This window comes from Sceloporus occidentalis, unplaced genomic scaffold, assembly GCF_023333645.1.
Source record: "Sceloporus occidentalis isolate IW3139 unplaced genomic scaffold, rSceOcc1.0.p SCAF_1, whole genome shotgun sequence".
Classification (NCBI taxonomy): domain Eukaryota; kingdom Metazoa; phylum Chordata; class Lepidosauria; order Squamata; family Phrynosomatidae; genus Sceloporus; species Sceloporus occidentalis.
In genome coordinates, this window is record NW_028316981.1 from 227,013,709 (window position 1) to 227,025,443 (window position 11,735).

The following is an 11,735-nucleotide window of genomic DNA, read 5'->3' on the forward strand; positions in this document are numbered from 1 at the left end:
GATAATTTAATTCCATTCTAATGTTGATCTTTCTAAGTATGATTTTTACAAAGAGGGTATATATTTAAAGCCACCTTGAGTCCGGGTTTTGGGGGAAAGCAGGGTATAAATAGCGAGTGAATTGTTGATGTTAGCCTGAATATGTTGATAAGTCCAAATAGAATAGACTCATTGGCCTGTTACAGACTGCCAAAATAAAGCTGCTTCGGGTCTCTTTGGAGGTATGCTGTTTAAATGATGCATGCATCCTAAGAATCCGGAAGCTGCACCAAAGCTGCACTCCAGTGCTTGGGAATGAAGTGTGGCTTTGGTGCGACCTCCGGACTCTTAGGACCCATGCATCATTTAAATAGCATACCTCCAAAGAGACCCGAAGCAGCTTTATTTTGGCAGTCTGTAACAGGCCATTGAATCAATGGAATTTGATTTAACATTCAAAAATTAATTCACTCGGTCTACTTTGTGTTGGGTTAACCAACAGGATTCAAGCCATACTACTACTACTATTACTACTACTACTAATAATAATTTTATTTAGCAGCAGCAGTAGTAGTATTCATTTTCTAAGTCATTTATACACTTAGAGTAGAATAGTGACTGTACCCACTTGAGAGCTTCGAAAAGTTCTTAGACTACAGCTCCCACAAATGTCTAGGACTATAGTTCCCAGAATCCCCCAGCTACCATGACCAGGGGTAGTATTTTGAGACTCTGGGACTTGTGATCTAAACAAATGATTTTTCCAGGTTTTTTTTCCCCCATCCAAAAACAAATTTGACAGAATAATGAGTACGTATTCAGGTGTAGTGGGCTATATCTCAGATGAAGGAAGGAACTGGCAAAACCACAGTTGAGTATTCCTTGCCTAAGAAAACCCTATGAAAAATGCATGGGGTCACCATAAGTCAACATTCAACGTGAAAGCACATACACACATTTGGGTTTAGTCTATGTAAGTTCACCTTATGTAGGTTTATTCAAAAGTAAGGGCCTTGACAGACTGGCACTAAATGCCGGCCTCAGGGCAGAGTGGGGCTTGGCATTCCACGGCGCACGCCCCGATACTGCCCCCATGCAAGCCTTTGATCCCGATCTGTCGAGGCTCTCACTGTCCACCAGGCTCCTAACTTATCCATGTGTACATATAGTAAGCCCCCTAGAATACAGTCAGACTTACCTCCAAGTAAACATGCATTGGATTATACTTTAAAAAGTAAAGCATGCAACCCCATTTATATGGGTTTGTAATAGGTTAAAATTTTAGAAAACTGGTTAGGAGTGCAGTTGTTTGGCTTCTAATTCATCTTTTATCATTGTTATGAGACATAGCTGTTTACATATTCTAAGAGGTGTCTAGTGGCATATAGAGGTTATTTTGTTGTTGTGTGCCTTCAAATTGTTTCTTACTTATGGCAACCCTAAGGCAAGCCCATCATGGGTTTTTTTCTTGGTGCTTTTCTACAGAGGGGGTTTGCTATTGTCACCCTCTGAAGTTGAGAGAGTGTCATTTGCCTAAGGTTACCCAATGGGTTTACATGTCGAGCCAGGATTTGAACCCTGATCTCCAGAGTCCTAGTGCAATACTCAGACCACTATACTACACTAGCTATTTCTCTATTCTAATTCATAATCACTTTATAGCTCTCTCTCCCCCATCCACAATATATCAGGCAACATGCCATCCAACATGTCACAAATGAAAATCGGGACACATGTGGCCAAGGAACCCAAGTGTCTGTTCAAGATGGCAAAAGTTATTAACGAGGAAGGGCTAGCTAGGACGGAGAGGCTGCAATAGTTTGCTTTTGCCTGAGACTACTGGGAAGGTCAAGGTGCCATTCTTTCCTTTCCTCTCCCCACTGCTGATGTGTTTGCACTTTGAATTCAATTTTCAGCAATTGAAGTAAGCTGGGGATAAAGGGGGTGGGGTGGGGTGGGGTGGAGGGAAGGGAGAGAAACTGGGATTTAAAGCATCTTAAAAAAGCTGGATAGCAGAGGACTACCAGATCAGGATAACTGGAGCAAATCAGACACAAGATGCAGACACAAATCATTTTAAAAGAAATTGTCACAGGGTTGCATTTTCTCATTCAAATGGTTTGTGAGTGGAAGCTTCTGTGCCGAGGTGAATGTGTTTAAAAAAACAGGTAATAAATATAGCTTTGCAAAATACATTTACACATGCATTAGATACTAGCATTAGTCAATGTAGCTTCCAATCTGAATCTGTTCTTGGTTCATTGATCCAATTGTATGTGCCCATTTGTCCTCACTGGACACGTTCAATTGTTACTTTGAAAAATGGCTTATAGCAACTGCATAATCTTTGTAGGTGGTGCATGGCTGTGCTAGCATCTCTACTGATCCAAAAACTTTGTCCCTGAGAAGAGGAATCTTCCTTTCTCTCAGCTTGAGGATGAAGTCTCCCCTCTTCCAACCTGTGAGTGTTACTATGTTGTGGTTGTGGTGGTGGTTGCTGTGTCATCATTTTCAGTTTATGGTGAACCTAAGGCGTTTTCCTGGCAAGATTTGTTTAGAGGTTGCTTGCCATTGCCTGGGACTGAGAGCATGTGACTTGCCCAGGGTCACCCCGTGGGTTTCATGGTTAAGCAGAAATAGAACATTGGTTTCCAGAGTCATGGTCCAACACTTAAACCACTAAGCCACAGAGTGTTACTATAGCTTCTAGAAAATAAGCCATGTTGGGGTATATATAACTCCCACAAAACAATTGGAGTATTTATTAATCTCATTCCTAGACAGTAGAGCTGACTTCTTGTCTAAAACCATGTCTGAATGGGTCAAATACTACATCCTCCCTCTGTCCTCATGGTGGCCAGTCTGAATAACACAGGGCTCAATCTCTGGGCAGTTCAGCACTGAACCCATTGTGTATCTCCCTTAAGCTGAATTTTTAAAAAACTCACACTTTGCTCCATATCTTCCCAGAAGATCCAGATCCTTCCGGAGTGATAATGAGCAGCTGTTTACAATGTGTCCTGCTGTGATGCCCGCTGCGTGTCACTCCCTCTAAGGTGAGCAGCCTGGAATATTCTGGCCCTGAAACTTCCCTCAAGTTCCCCTGTTACCTTTACAATACCAGGGGGATGTTCATATGCATGTCCTGCTGTGCCACCTGCCACTGCTGTGTGCCACTCCATCTGAGGCTAAAAACAAGGCGTCCAGCATTGATCACATGTCTGGGCACCTTGGTCTGACCTCAGAGGGAGTAATGCATGGAAGTGGCATTTGTTTACAACGTGTCCCACTGTACCATTCATCATCACTCTGGAGAGCTCTGTAGCAATAGATAAATAAGATAAAACTTTTATTTATACCCCGTTTTTCTGCTACAGGAGCAATCAAAGTGGCTTACATTATTAAAAGGCAATCAATATACACTACATACAGTCTGTACAATACCCCCCACCTTAAAAAAAGGATTAAACAAATTACAATTTAAAAGCAATTGTTAAAATACTGATAATAACAACAATCTACTGGGAAATAGTAGTATGATACTTAAGGTGGGGAGAAATCATTAGCTGATTGTTCTATTTGGGGAAGGCCTGCTGGAAGAGATCCATCTTAACAGCTTTTTAAAAGCTGTCTAGACTGGAAATTTGATGGATCTCCTCCGGCAAGGCACTCCACAATCTGGGAGTGGCAGCAGAGAATGTCATCTGGCAGGTTGCAGCTAGTCTGGTCTTTATAGGTTATAATAATAATAAATAATAGGTTGTAATAAAGCAAAAGATAACTTTAAAAAAACAGTGTAAGGTGGGTATATGTCGAGGTCAATGCTGAACTGGCCAGACATCATCTGGACAGTTCTCATCAGGCCTAGGGATTGGGCCCTATTTGCCAGAAGGATAGAGGTATGTTTTACTTGGCCCGTGGGGACAACCTCTTTGTGGGAAATTCAAGTGGAGGCTCCAAGAAGCATTCACCAGTTACTGATTGGAACAATGCTGCTGTACTACCACCTCCTTAGGCTCTGCAGAGCTAAACATAAATGAGCACTGCAAATACAATGGCTTAAACAGTTTGTACCTTTAAATCATATTCTAAATTTAACAGAAACAATCCAAAATTTAACAATACTGTACAATCTGTTAAAGTCCCACATACCCCACAAAGCACCAATGCAGCAGAGATCATTTTGCTCAGCAGTTCCCGAGCAAAATTGCTACCGACAAATAATACTAAGTCCGCTATAGAGAACGAACCCTTCCATACCTTCCTGAATTGATACATTAAAATCATAGTACATAATTCAAGGTGACAAAGATTCCAATTTATCTCTTTCAAAAACACAGCTCCTCTCCCCTCCAGCTCTTTCTTCAAAGTACAGCCCTGTAATTTGGTTCTCCTCATCCAGTGGGACAAACCTGTAATGCACAGAGGTTACACTGTCACAATCAGGTAAGCCTGCTAGAGCCCATTTACACTGAAGAGGCGCTCCTTGAGAAAACCTGGTGGTTGCTTCTCAAACTTGGAATTGGCCTTGGGAACACATAGGATCCATCTGCTACAATTCCCAGATCTCACAGTATGGATAGTTGTTTTGAACTCTTTTAATAGCTATCATCGTCAGAGAGAAAGTCTGGAGAAGAAATAGACCTTATTGCTCCAGAATCCAGTGCATTGCCAAATGCCAAAAAAACTTGGCTTCAGTCTGGATTTTAGCACCCCTAAAATGTTTGATTTTGGAGGGATTTGTCTCCAAATTAATAAACTCACATTCCGGTGCACATATGGCCATTGTATTTTTAAAAATTGTTTCCAGCCTTGGTTGTGATTAGGTGAACTTTGCCTTTTTGAACCATGTCCACATAGATTCATAAAAGCCATATCTTTGGCTGCCCTGACGAGGCCAAAAGCAAGCAACTGAGTTTGGGCAGAACCGCAGGAGATTGCTGAGGAATTTATTTAACTCTGCTGGGATCTCTGTTCTGAGACTGGGGAGGCTAAGTGCTGTGAAACCCATTTGCTGCTTTACCTCAAATGTTATATAAAAGAGAGAGAGAGAAGACAAAGAGGATGAACAAAATAAAACAAAAAACCCAGAAAGGGAGCTGAAAACCCCTGCCACGGCATCGATAGGAAAGGAGAGGAAAAAGCCAGGAAGAGATCAAGTTCCTGTGTTGTTGTTTTTAAGTGTAAGCTAATGGAATCCAATAGAACTGCTGAAAACTTGTCATCCTCCCTATCAGAGCAAGCCTTTGAATAGGCTAAATCCTTAATCAGTACAGCCTAAGACCCAAATGACTATGTGTAGAAGTGTTAGGCCAGATAAATCCTTGAAGGTTTCAAAGATTTGAAGAGCATTGGCACTTTTCCTGTGTAGTGTCTGCCCTTTGTCCTTTCCTCCATGATGTCATTATTGAAGTTTTACACTCACTATGCATGGTGTAAGTTGACATTGACAGTTTCAACACTTTCACACTGACTCTGGAGGATTGTTCGCTTTGAAGCTATTTGGCCTTGAGCAGTGAATTCTTTTCTTGAGCTCATAATATAGCAGAGAGGAAGGCTTGCTGCAGTCCCGGCTCCAATTGTAACAGGAGGCAGTTTTCCAAGTTGGAACTGAGGCCTGAAGGAGACAAATGTTATGGGGGGGATACTATCCTGTTTCGCATGGATCACAAAGTTAGTTCTTCTTGCATTCCCTGGAGACCATGCAAGGGTTTTCCTTTTAAAATTATCCATTAAAGCAACATCATGGGTTTTCCTTTTAAGCATATCTGTTCAAGCTAATTATAGTGGCCTTACTTAGGAAGAATACAGGGAAGATTGTATATGGGCTCTAAAAGTCTGTTTGTTATTAGGCTAGGGAGACCCAAGGGGATGGAGGCATGTTTCCAATTAATTTAATTACATGTTTTCTGCAAATAGTAACAACAACAACAAGAACAACAGTGGGGATAAGGATGATGATGATGATGATGATGATGATGATGATGATGATGATGGTGATGATGATGGCAGGACAGTTCACTTATAGCCCTATCCTGTGTACATGTATTTGGAAGTCATTAGGAAGAGACCCAATGAGTCTTACTTCAAAGCTAGCATATATATGGTTAGACGTCAACAGCTGCCTGCATTTCAGTACCAATGACTATATAGTTTCACGTTGTGTCTACAAATGAGACTGAGAAAATATTTTATATTTTACTTTTTTTTCATCATGGATACTAACCTTTTGGTACTCTTTTGCAGCACTTGGAATAACTAGTTTTGGGTTAAAATAACTAGTTTTTATTAAGTAGCTATTTATAATTAGAGAGCCAGTGTGATGTAGTGGTTTGAGTGTTGGACTAACATTCTGGAGACCAGGGTTGGATTCCCAGCTCAACAATGAAATCCCCTGGATGACTTTGGGCAAGTCACATGCTCTCAGCCTCAGGGGAAGGCAATGGCAAACCTCCTCAGAACAAATCTTACCAAGAAAGCCCCATGATAGGGTTCGCCTTAACAGGGTTGTAAGTCGGAAACAACTCAAAGGCACACAACAAGAACAAATTTGTAATTAACAATTTTTTCAATAACAAAAGTACCGATACATTACAACTGTAACTATAAGATGACTGATTTCACTGCTTTTTTGGGTTACTGCAACTGTAAAGTGACATTTAGAGTTACAAGAGGTGCCTTCACTAAATTATAGAGGAGGACAATTCCCTGGTTAAAATACTGGCAGTTTTGCAGCTGGGATTGGGATCTGCTTGGCCACTTCTCTCCTCACTGCCTGCCTTATACCCTCCTGCTGCTACTCATATCCTTCATGATGCATCAAAAACACTTCTCTAGAGGGTTTTCCAGTCCATCAAAACTATTTTAGGGTGCACAGAGCACTGCAGAGAGACAAGAATTGTCGATGCCAATGGAAATACAGAACTGGATTCTGGCCAATATCCTTTTAATAAAGATTTTCTGCAACACTGAGGAACCCTGAAATATCTTTTAGTTAACCTCGTTTGTACTGCTAATATTACAAGGAATATGACATATTTCCAAACTTGACAAAGAGAAAAGGAGAGAAAAATATAGCCTTTCATAAAATTATTGTATGTCTATTTTGCAAGTTGCTCTAAGTGCCCAAAGAACAATTTCTTGTACAGTATGTATGACTATGCCTTGGATATCTTGCAGATGGGATGAAAAGGTGAGCTATGAATGATTTAAGTAAGTAAATAATAAAATGAATATGTTAGGTTTTAAATAAATGAGGGCATTGGTTTTGTTTAGTTAAAGATGCTCAATGGACATCTTTGTTAAGGTTTTACACTGCATTTGTACAGATATAAACCAATATGATTCTCTGTACAGCTACTCAGCAGTAAACCCATCTTAATTCATTGATTAAAGTGTAATCTGCACTGCAGAAATAATGAGGTTTGACATTACTTTAACTGCCATGGCTCAATGCGATTGAATTCTGGGATTTGTAGTTTTATGAGATATTTACCTATCTCTGTCAGAGAGCACTGGTGCCACAACAAATTAGAAATCACAGAACTCCATAGTATTGAGCCTTGGCAGTTAAAGCAGTGTCAATCTACATTATTTCAGCAGTGCAGATGAGGCTTAAGTCACAGAGGTGTATGTAGCACTACAATTTGAAATGTTATGGTTTTCATGAACTAGGCATATAGAACTATCAGGTTCCTCCTCCTCCTTCTGGAGTTTATAGATTTTAATGTGACCTCAGATATATTTCTGGAGGTCTTTGGTCTGTACTCTGTCTGTATCCATTTTGTTACAAATCTGGTATGCTTCCATAGGCCATGGATTCCAATCAATTTTACATAGACCAGTGACTCTCAGAATGCTTTGGTCTCAAGATTCACAATGGTCAAGGCTCACAGGAAATGTGGAATTCCATAGCTCCAAAAATATTCTTAGTTGTTCCAAGTTACAGGACTAAATTGATTACCTGAACTCATTATTGTTTCATTAAAATTCAGGTTTTTCCCAGAATTATATGGAAACTAAACTGAATGCCAAATGTCAAATCTGCTTCAGGGCAAACCAGTTGACAGAAATTTGTGTAATGCCTAAAATCAGTGAAATAGGTCTGCTTTGCACTAGCTAAAGACATAGTTGTCTTTGTAGATTTTAATACATCTATATACATTATATATAGATGGTAAATTACATATACTATCTCAACACAGGAACATTTATAACACTATTAGTGTAAGTGTATCATTGCTTCCAGTGATATTTCCAGCACATAATCTACTGTTAAGTAAACAAATCTGATTTCTTAAATAATTATGGAGGAGGTGAATTCTCCTTCTTGTTTAAGGCCCTAGCCATCAGAAAAATTATTCCGAGGCTCCAAATTTTTATTTTCTTGTTGAGAAGTTAGCATTTAGGGTTGAAATGCTTATTTTTGAAGCTGTCAGTTTCTAAGGCACAACTATGCTTTTCTACGTTTTTCCTTCCTTCCTTCCTTCCTTCCTTCCTTCCTTCGAAAGACCAAAAATATTGCATTTCTGCACTGTAAAAGAAATACAATGCTGATTTGCTGCTGGGGTGCTTCAATTTGTATAACTGTCTCAACACCTGTAATTTCTGTTACGTGAGTGGCGGAAAATATTTTTAAGCCGTGCTGTTTCCTGATTACAGCAACTGCTAGAAATACTCCAAAGTCACCTGATCTAATCCAATCTGGGAAGCTAAGCCAGGTCAGCTCTGGTTAGTACTTGGGTGGGAGACCCCTATTGAGTACAGGTGCCATAGGCTATATTTCAGAAGAAGGAACTGGCAAAAACCTCATCTGAGTGTTTCTCGCCTAAGAAAACCTCATGAAAATAATAGGGTCACCATTAGAGCTTCTTCCTAAAAGTTCCTGCCCAAGGACTGAGGTCTGCTACTGGGTGAGGGGGGGTCATTCTCAGCATCCCACCAGTGTGGGCAATGCACTGTGTGAAGGTATGGGAGAGGGCCTCCTCAGCTAAGGCATCCCATTCAAGCCATGAAGGGGACAGCATTCCACAATTGGGGAATTGGTTTAATCAGGTACTCTTGCTGTTGTCCTAATATACATCTTCACAACTGAATAATGGGGGTTCTTAGAGCCTATGTTTTTTAGATCAATATACAGAAAGTCAGTGGTATCACTGGGAAGGTGCAGGAGGTTCAGACTGTACTGGGTGACACTCCAGAGGAGAGGTGACACCTGGTTGGGCCTTTCTCCCTGTTTGGTGCAGGAGGGGCAAATCTAAGATCTTCACAGCTGCTCCATTGCAGGTCTTTCTCCCTGGGGAGGAAGTCCAGGGACAGAGAAGCAGAAGGGGTTAACACATGCCCTTCCTGAGTGACACCCTCTGCACCAGGTGATACCCTAGCCAGTGATGCCACTGTGTAAAGTTATGTTAAATAAAAGGTGATAGAAAATTCCAACTATTGTTTTTGCCTCTGACCAAACAGCTAGAACATTTTTTTAAACTCTCAAGTCTTCTTTGTGCAATGCACAAGACACTCCAGTCTGATCCACAGCACTTTGTTTAGAAATACATACCAGTCTGCTTAACAGGGCTTACTTTCTGGAACCCTGCTTAGGAGTTCACCCTCATTACTGAAGTCACCATAAGTCAGCAGGTGACTGGGAGGCATGCGTGTGCACACACACGGAAGCTGGAAGGTTTTGGTGGATTGATTTGTTGTTCTTAGAAATTCTTGCTCAGCACAACATGTATATTTTTCTGTTACTGGGGTAAAAAGTGGGCAGGCAGGTTTCTTTAACCCTGAGATCCCCCTTGTTCCATAAACATAGGTAATTCACCAAGAGCAATAGTGAAACCCAAAGACAATAGACACTTGAATCAGGTGGCATTATTTGGCCACGAATGAGCATCTTTCCTGGCAATTGACAGAAAGCTTTCACATTTAAACCTCCAGCTCTGTGTCAAATGAAAATCATGCTTAATTTTGCTGTTTCTGACAAGGCCTGACGAGGTTCTATAAGATTGCCATAATTTTCTTATCACTTAAAAAAAAGGAAAGGGGGAAAAAAAACTCTGAGATGCAAATTGCTTTTAGAGACACAGCAGGCTACCTGAAAAATTTCCAGAGTTCAGAGGTGCCTACGGGAAGTGATGTAGTACAGAAAGTTAATGTTACTCTTAATATGGAAAAACTACTCTCTTCCGCTCTCTGACATATTCTTCTGGGATCATCTTGATATATGTACACGTGTGCTCAAAATGTCAGCCATTAGTTTTAGCCTCCCCCTAGAATGCTCCTTTTCAGTCTTGAAGTTCTGTCTATGTCAGAGTCTTGGAAGAAGCAAGATCCAAATTATATAGCCGTCAGGGTTTGTCATTTGGAGGGGGACTCAAGGAATCAGTCATGTTAATTCCTCTTTGGCCCCTGAACACTAATGAGAAGTTTGAGGCTGGTGCTGTGTTGCTACTCTCCAGTGCCCACCCTGCAGATGTGAGAGGAAAGAGGCATCGTATTGAGCCAACTTTGCAGCTGGGCAAATGGCTTGGAAGGAAGTGAGGACAAAGTAGGAAGAAATACCAATTGCCATATCTATCAACAATGCGCCTAAGCAACCAGGGTTGGGTGCAAGCACTGAAGGCATTTCTAGACAAGCCAATTCTATCCCCGGTGCATTGTAGCAATCACATTGAAACACAGTTGGCAAAAAACAGGTAATTTAACAGAGTCCTTAAAGCAATGATTGGCAAAAAATAAAAATAACTGGATTCAAAAGCATTGGCTTTTACAGCTTACACTTGCTCTTTCACTGTACATTCTATCAGTTAAATAGATCTACAATAGTGGTTCTCAAACAGTGGGGAAGGATCCCTGGGGGCACAAGAGTTGCTAAAGGGGAGCATGACTTGGAGGTTCTGATCCCTCCTCCTTCTGGTCCCAAACTTTTTTATGTGTGAAATTTACACATGCATTGCGTTAAAGACTGAATTTACTTAAATAAAACTGTTTTAATTTGAATGATGTTATTTCCTTATAAAATGTTAAAATATGACTGTATGAATGTGTGAATGAAAATACACTAACAAAATAAAATAGCTTTATTCAAATACTATGTCGAGTGATGGAGCGCGAGGTCCACATGTAGATGTAAAGGGGGGGGGGGTCCAAGCTTAAAAAGTCTGAGTACCACTGATCTTCAGCTACCTTTATTAACCATCTATTAATAATGGCTCTCTCATCTATCTCCTACACACTTCTGTTCAGAACCTGGAAATATAGATTTACAAAGCAAGAATATATGACATAGAATCCATCCATAAATGAGTAGTGGTAGGATGATGCTTTGGGACCAGGTGCATCTTCTGATTATCACTTAGTTTTGTATTATTATTATTATTATTATTATTATTATTATTATTGCCCTATCATATGTTTTGAGGACAAGATGTATTCAGAAGCTTGTCATTGCTTCCTCTTGGGCTGGGAAAGTGTGAGTTCTCCAAAGTCACCCTGTGGGTTTCCATGGCTGAGCAGGGATTTGAACCCTGTTAGACTGGAATCCAGTCCTAGTTCACTCAGATCAACACACCATCCTGTTTCTCCTGTGGGTGGTTTCAACATGACTATATTTTCATTCTTCATAAAAGTACCTTTACAAGTGCTGCTTCTTTTTCACCATTCATCAGCCCTCACAGATCTGTAGCTGGTCTGTAGTCCTCTCTCAGGACCAAACTAGAAATATATATTAGATGTATGGATTTCTTTTCTACCAAGGG